At 37.9% G+C, this 8260-nt stretch overlaps 1 pseudogene; it reads right to left on the bottom strand.

Annotated features, from left to right (window-relative positions):
- Window positions 1-5360: 5360 nt before the first annotated feature.
- Window positions 5361-7826, bottom strand: LOC101714037 (transcription factor Sp4 pseudogene; annotated as a pseudogene).
- Between the last annotated feature and the right edge of the window lie 434 nt (window positions 7827-8260).

The following is an 8260-nucleotide window of genomic DNA, read 5'->3' as shown; positions in this document are numbered from 1 at the left end:
CACAGTGGCAGATACAGATTTTCCAAAATCCTAATATTCATTTGAAAACCTGAAGTTTATCACTGGCAAGAAAATATCTGCCAAGTAATTAATTCTAATAACCATAATTTGTCAGTAATCTTTTCAAATAAAAATTAATAAAGAATTGGCTAATTCAGTTTGCAGTCAAGTGATCACAAGTTTTTGCTTAAGACAATCTTTAGTACCTTGGTATGCAGCAAAAGAGCTTTACACCTACTTTCTATTTCATCACAAGGAGTATAAGGAAGATGTGGGTGAGACTTAATAAAATTAGTCTTTTTTCTGTATTCCATTAAGTGATGAAACAAACTTGCCAGTGTTAAAACTGTGGCTTAACAGGAGTGAAGAATACAATGGCCGCTCCATGAAGTTTACTGTAGCTCCTTTCATGTGTGATGAGGAACAGCATTTAACCCACCATAACTTTTCCACCATTGTTGTAAACATCAACAATGCCCCAGTGTTATTATGAAATAGTTTTGACTTCACAGACACCCTGAAACCGTCTGAGGACCCATGGGAAGTTTGAGGATGAGTTTGAGGACCACGCTCTGAGAACTGCTAGGCTATTTATGCCCTGAAAACTATTGCGTACACGATATCAGGGGCTCAAAATACAAGGGTTTATTTCTTGCTCATACTACCAGTTCACTATGGAATGTCTGGAGGTTTGCTCTATATCATCTTCACTCTGGGCCTTGTGATGTGAAGCACTCTGCTTCTGGAATATTGATAACTAACGGCAAAGAGAAGAGATGAGAGGAGCCATGAGCTGGCGCTGAAGACTTCTGCAAGATATGATTATAGGAAATGATATGTATCACTTCTGCCCACATTTCACTGACCAAGCCAATGGGGGTTACCACATGCTGGTGCCTAGAAGTTATCATAAATATCTTCAGGTAGTTGAGGCACTCTTGAGGGAATTCAACATTCACATAGCACCCCCCCCCCCAATATTCACACTCCTCTGATTATAGCAACCTTAATTATTATCTTATAGCACAATTAAATTGCACTCTCCCTCCAAATCTTAATAAAATATCACCTCCACGGTTATTCTTTCTCATAACTCTCTGCATAGCACTTATCACACTTTGTAACTCTCTCTTTGTGTGATTACTTCCTGTAATCTCTTCACCTAAGCTAAGAGATTCAAGATGGCAGAAGCCATGTCTATCTTACTCATCACTGTGCCAAGCTCCGTGCTAAGTTCAATTTGGTAGGTAATCAATAAATAATCATTGAATGGATGAATAAGCAAATGAGTGGAAACCTACCATAGCATTTACTGTCTATACTATTTAAGCAACACTTACTGATTACTACCTTCCTAATAAGTGAACAAAAATTTAGAAAGCAACAACTCAACACTTACAGATAGTGAACACATATTTGATAGCAGAACTTTGTAAGTAACAATAAATATTTTCCTTTCCAAAATGGTGGAAACCTTTTGAGAAGAGTTTGCAATTTGTTCTCTTTTTATCAAAATCCTTTATTGATCCAATTTTGAACTCTACCTGGGAGAAAGAAGCTGTTGCAGCTGGAAATTTTGTAAAGCATAATTGGAGAAGTCTGAGCTTCCTTAAGTTCCAGCATTACATGGATCTATGGGGCATCAAATTAGGAGTGATAAAAGCTAGAGATGATGAAGATTTTGGACAATGGTCAAGAAGCAGAGAACTTTTCTTGGTTAGCCAGTAAAATATGGTACAAGGTACAATATATTGGCCTTTAGGGACATTAAAGAGCCAAGCTGTACCAATAAGTAAGCTCAAGAAAGCTGTTTAGTGAAATACATGTAATTATTATTCTATAGTCGAGTTTAGGTTTACTTAACTATTCTCTTCATTTTTCTTAAATACATATATATTGAAAAAGAGTCAAACCAAGGTTTTTAAAGGGCAGAATTGGCATTGAGTCAAATTCAGTATCATTTATATTCAAGATTTAAAACAAATAGGGGTAAACTGCACCCCTTACAGAAGGACATCTATTCATGTTTTGTTGCACAAAGTATTACATGATTTTGTTATTATCTTTTCAAATTTACAGATTTTCTCAATAATCCCTCAAGTTTCTTAAAAACTAAAGCTCTTGGGGCTGGGGATTTAGCTCAGTGGTTCTGCTGCCTGCCTTGCAAGGAGAAGGAACCCCAGTTTGATCCCTGGTAACAAAAAACCCCCCAAAAACAAAAAAGCAAAAAAAATCTAAAGCTCTTGCCTTATTCTTCTTTGTTTTTTGCATGGCATCTAGTAGAGTGGCTTGGGCTCAGTAGATGCTAGATAATATTTGGCATTGATTGACCAGTTGATCAACTTTTTGACCCTTGTGACGCTCAAGCCTTTACAATGAATCTTGAGTTAAGAGTTGCTCTGTGAGAGGCTCTGTGTGAATAGTAGATGGCTTAACAAATGCCATTCCCATTTCTGCCTTGGACCTCGCTCAAGCTGTCTCCTTGCCTATGATGCTCTCCCTCTCTTCCTGTTTCTCTTTCTTCCAGGTCATGTGACACAATTTCATTGTTTGGTAATCTTTTTCTATTCTGCCGTGACTTTTACATTATTTTAATAAAAATAAGCTAAAAAAATGCTTGTTTCATGAAAAATTAGGACATGGATTCCCATTTCTTAAGAAAGTTGGTTGGTTAAACATTGACTAGTGCAAGACATTTATTGCCATTTATCATTCCTGTGGAGGAAGCATAATATATTCATTGACCACATGAAGACCAAAGGCACAGATATATGGGGGCATCAGAATCTTGTTTCCAGTGTTAGGGGTTAAGATGACTGTGACCAACAGTGATGAATTAATGCACACAATGCCTTTTGCACATCACTGTGAAGCACGACTTCTCATTTAAATTAAATGACTTCCACTCTGCATGGACTTTGCTCACATTGAATACCAAATTTCTGAGTGAAATACAGAAATTAATATCATAGCTATTAATGTGTTAACTCCATTATGAACTTTGCAATCAGTTAAATAGGTGCCAGCATCATATCCGTGTCCTGCGATGCTTAGAAAAGTTGATTTTTATAGTCAATTTCTATTGAAATTTTCACCTAATGATTAGAAACAAAATTTAGAAATTCATTCTACTGAAGGCAAAACATCTGACATTATTATAAATGTTGTAGATGAAGTTAAAAAGTCAACACTGAAGAGGAAATCATTTGCTTTAAGGTAATATTATAGATACAATTTTTGGTGCAACACAATACTAAGGTAAAACACTTTTTATACTAAATGATGAAATCTATGAAGCAAAGTTGCTCATGCAATTAGGTGTATTGCACAAATAATACACAATTGTACCCAGATAAGCTATACTATTTTACTAGCCAAAATAGAGCATTTCCCATACAATTTTATGCATTTGTAGTCTAAGTAACTAAACTACAAAATTTTTGTGATTAATGTTGGATTAAAAAAATCACTGTAGTAGGGCAGTGTATACATTTTTTCCTTAGATGCCTCTGAACACGTAGATAATGGAAGTATTTCATTCTACAGAAAAAGAATCACTCGAAAGCTTTTAACAAATTTAAATTTATTAAACTTAAAATGTAGTTTAGAAGACTATTGCAGCAATTTTATGAAAACATTAAAATGATCAAACAGAAAATATCCTTGACATTGTACTAGAGGCAGATATTCTTAAAACATTGAAGTACTTAATGATGTATGAAGAATAATTATTCTGCTTGTTATTTTTAATGTTCAGAAAATCAATATAAAGAAAATCCTCCCCACTCATTTTTCTCTAATGGTCATGCACATTTCTTTCTCTTTTTGAAAAAATCTTTTTGAAAACAATTTTTTAACTCATGGGAATTTTTAATATGTTACTTGGAGTTGTTATTTCAGGCAACAACTTGTACATGATTTTATTTCCAAGTCCACAAAAAAAATTTTTTATACAAATCAGCACTGTAAAAATGTCAATTATAGTCCCAGAGACATTGCTGGCAGAATAATTGTCTAAATTCTAGGATAAGGGAAACAGGTTTTTTTTCTGGATTTTTTTTCATTTTCTCTCTCTCTCTCTCTCTCTTTTTTTTACAAAAAATTTACAAGTGAAATGTTACTATGGAACTTTTTATAAGGAATTTTTGCAAAACATTTACATTTTTACCATCAACTATTTCTGTTTTAAAATCATTATGTAGATTTAATACCCTATGCTGCACATCAATTTATGTGGCATGACAATTTAGTGACATGTATAAAAAACCACCACAAGGCATTAAAATGGAGACTTAAATACAAATATTGTTGCAATAAAACAGTTACTAGAAGTAAAATGGGGTTGGCCAATTTTTAGTAAAGGAAAACAAAAATTATAATATAGCTAAAATATAATTTTCTGCTGGCCTTGAAAACGTGTGTTAATTCATTCTTTGGCTACTAAGTCAAAGCATAAAGAATTCTGCACATTGTCAACATAACTCATATTTACAGAATATGAAACTACAAAATGATTTATAATCTATGCAAATATTTCCAATATAAACATTTAAAATGAAATACTGTGGTTCAACCTAGGGTTGGGAATATAATCAGTTCTAACTTTAAAAGATTGCATGTTAAGTTGCTTCACTTTACTTTCTGAAGCTATTATGGGTTCTGTTTTAACCATTTTTCCTCCTACCATTTTCCTAAGTTTTCAATCTAAAAATTTAACCTAAGATTTAGCTCTAAGTTCCTCTTGTGTCTCCAAAATGGAGAAAGTAATTGGATTTCACTGATTGTCTGAATACACACTACTATAATGTAGTGGTAATAAAGAGCTGAGGTGTACGTCAGATTACTGTGTTGGAACTTACCTAATTTAACTTTTGAAGAATTTCTAATGTTTAGAAAAGACAGCCAAAACTATTTTGAGTTGATTTTCTAAAAATCAAGCTGAGGAAATATAGTAGTATTTCTATCTTCAGTTAACAGTTTTCTGTGCTATAGAGAAAAGGAAATATATGTAAATTATTACTGACTGAATTTGTAACAAAGTACTTTCAAAGAAAATAAGTTCAATTAAGGTCCAGCCTGCAAACTACTGAGGTCTGTCTTTTTAAACACATTAATATATAATATTAAGGAGGGGAGGATTCTGTATAAAGGTTATGTGATATATTTCCAAATAACTATAATTTGTAACATGAAGGAAATACTTTTCTATCCGTTTCCAGTATATCAGTTTGCTTTTTGTATTTTTCAAAATTTCCACACTCAAGGTGTTGAACTGAAACCCTGGAATATTTAAAAGAAGCCAAGAATAAAATCATGATTTCCTACTCTGTAATCCATGTGACCAGCCCATTTCTAGATTTTCAAAGGTGTGTAAACTTAAGTGCAGCACTAGAGGTCTCTGTTATAAATAGCTTTTCAGAATTCTTCCATGTTGGTTGAAACACTGGGAGTTGCTGGATTCGAATCTTGAGAAATGGCGGCAATGGTGACAATTCTTGGGGAGCCAAGCACCTCTGTAACAGATGAGTCCAGTTCTCCCGAGGTAACAGTGGCAAGAGCTGTCCCACCTCCTTTCTTATTCTGGTGTGTTTTGACATGTTTGGAAAGATGATCACTCTGCATAAACCTTTTAGAACACTCGGGGCATTCAAATCTTTTTTCACTTGTATGGGTTCTTCTGTGTCTCTGAAGCTCATCACTCCTCGTGAATCTCTTGCCACAAAACATCCAGTTGCACATAAAAGGTCTTTCTCCAGTATGCCGATGGAGATGTGCTCATAGGTGAGCTATTTTGCCATAAACTTTTCCACATCCTTCAATGTGACAGATACGTGGTTTCTTCTTTCCTGGCTCATTACTGCCTCTTCCTTCTCCTTCTGTACAGTTAGGACAGGAACAGGCAACTCTTCAAAGCCTCTTGCCAGGCTGCACCTCTTGATTAGAAGACTACTGGCCTTGCTGCAAATGCACCTGTGTGAGTTGGTCAGGACCAACAGCACCTATTGTTGCTTTAGCAATTCCTCCAACTGCCACCATCACAGAAGCTATCGTAGCTTGCTGGACTTTCACTCCACCTTGCCCTTGTTGGTGACTGGCAACACTAGCGATTGTAACTGGAACTCCCTGCACTTGAATGCCTGCAGCCTCAGGTTGGCAATGCTCACTGTCTGAATGTTAGGCACTGATGCAAGCTGGGCAGTATTCAAAGGTATTGGGGCACCAGCGACAGCCACAGGAGCAATCTGAGCAAGAGTTGTGCCACCACTTGAAGACACTGGGGTGATGGTTAATTGCTGGGATAACCCAGCATTCTGAACTTGCAAATTTGAAAGACTCTGAATATTCTGAACCTCTACAGTTTGCTAACTGATTTGCCCTGAAGGTGTTAAAGGTGGAGCCCTGACAAGCACCTGAGTCAGATTTACTGCTTGAAGTTAAACATTCTGCAAAGGGTGCTGCTGGATGGTCTGAACAGTCTGCCCTGACTGGAGTTGAAATGACTGTGGTGGAATAGCCTGAATGATCTTATGCTGAGGCTGTTGTATCTGGATCTGCTATAAAATAGGCTGGCCTACAATTTGCACTGGCTGAAGAGAATTTGACTGATCCTGTGCAGTCTGTATTCCATTAGACCGAAGTTGATGGGAGCTCTGGGCTTCAGACTCAGCAGCAGCAGGTGTTTGAGATTCTTCGATGGTGCCTTCAGAACTACTGGTTGATGTACTTGCATACTGGCCCGTATCTGCTGAGCTCACTAATGGGTCACTGCTTGTGAGAGATGTTGACACAGTGGTTGTACAGGTAGTGGAGGAGGAGGGAGATTCTGGCATAGTACTGGCAGAAGCAGTGGTGGTTGTGGGTGTGGAAGCCAACTGATTGTCATTGGAAGTCCCACTATCAGTAGTAGTAGCAGGCTGGCCAACTTGTCCAGTCCCTCCTCCGGCAGTCACATTGTTTATCACAGGCAAAGTTAAAGTCACTCCTGCGATGTTAATTGGTAGGGATGTTACAACTTGAGCCTGAATACCAGGAAGGGTCTGTAATTGCAATGGTATAGAAACACCAGGTCTAATTTGGACTGGAACTGTCTGATTTGCCAGGTTTTGAGCAAGACTATTCCCAGAAGCTGTCCTGTTAGCAGCTGTGAGTATATCTTGATTATTACCTGCAGAAATTAGCTGAATTTGACCCTGCAAATCCTATAGAGATAAACTACTAGTTGAATTGATTTGAATTTGCTGACCTTTTACTGCCTGAAGTTGTGGAATCACTTGGTACTGTGCACTACCACTTGGATTTTGTACTTGGATGACTTGAAATTGACCAGGGGTGAAAGAATTACCTGATTTAGATTTGGTAGGAGATGCATTCCTGTTATTACTGCTGGAAGAACTAGATGAACTAGAAGCTGGTTGAGAAATGTTATTTTCTTTTGAAGCAGGAGGAGTGGAGGCAACAGGTTGCCAAGCGCTTCCAGCAAGTTGTGTTGTTACCAGTTCCAGCTGTTGGGGCTGATTTTGAAGTTGCACCAATCCCTGGCTTGGATCTGTAATAATTTGTTGTTGTGCAGTTGCTTGATTTTCACCAGGAGTCCCTATTTTGCTGCAAGTAGCTGGGATCCTGAGGTTTTGGTTTTTTCATTGTTATTCTCTGACTTAGAGGTTTTCCCTCCTTCTGTAGCCATCCTCGCTGCCGCGTCGTCTTCTTCTTCTTCTTCTTCTTCTTCTTCTTCTTCTTCTTCTTCTTCTTCTTCTTCTTCTTCTTCTTCTTCTTCTTCTTCTTCTTCTTCTTCTTCTTCTTCTTCTTCCTCCTCCTCCTCCTCCTCCTCCTCCTCCTCTTCCTCCCCCTCCCCCTCCCCCTCCCCTCCCTTTCCTTCCCCCTCTCCCTCCTCCTGATTGCTCATCCCGCATTAGCAGGACAAACGCTCAGAGGGAGACACTGGGATAGAGGTGGGTGGGAGTGGGGGCGAGGCGGGAGGAGAGGCCGGTCTGCCCGCCCGGGGTGGCTTAGAGGAAGCTGTAGCTGGCAGTCTCTGCCCTTTTTTCCGCAAACGGCCTCTGCCGGCCTGTGGCATAGCAGCTCCTATCTCCTCCCGAGCCCAGCTGACTCGCCCTTGATTGACAGCTGTGGCGCCTTGAAAACAATTTTTGAATAGGTCTATTTTGAAGGCTATCAATTTAATAAAGCCAATTTATTGATCAGTAAATATAGAGTTCACCAAAAAATGTGTACACACTTCAGGAAAAGAAAAACTTATAAA

Source organism: Heterocephalus glaber, unplaced genomic scaffold (assembly GCF_053883595.1).
Source record: "Heterocephalus glaber isolate CG9 unplaced genomic scaffold, H.glaber_assembly_v1.0 deba00001509, whole genome shotgun sequence".
In the NCBI taxonomy this organism is placed as follows: Eukaryota; Metazoa; Chordata; class Mammalia; order Rodentia; family Bathyergidae; genus Heterocephalus; species Heterocephalus glaber.
This window is presented reverse-complemented; position numbering and strand designations above follow the sequence as displayed.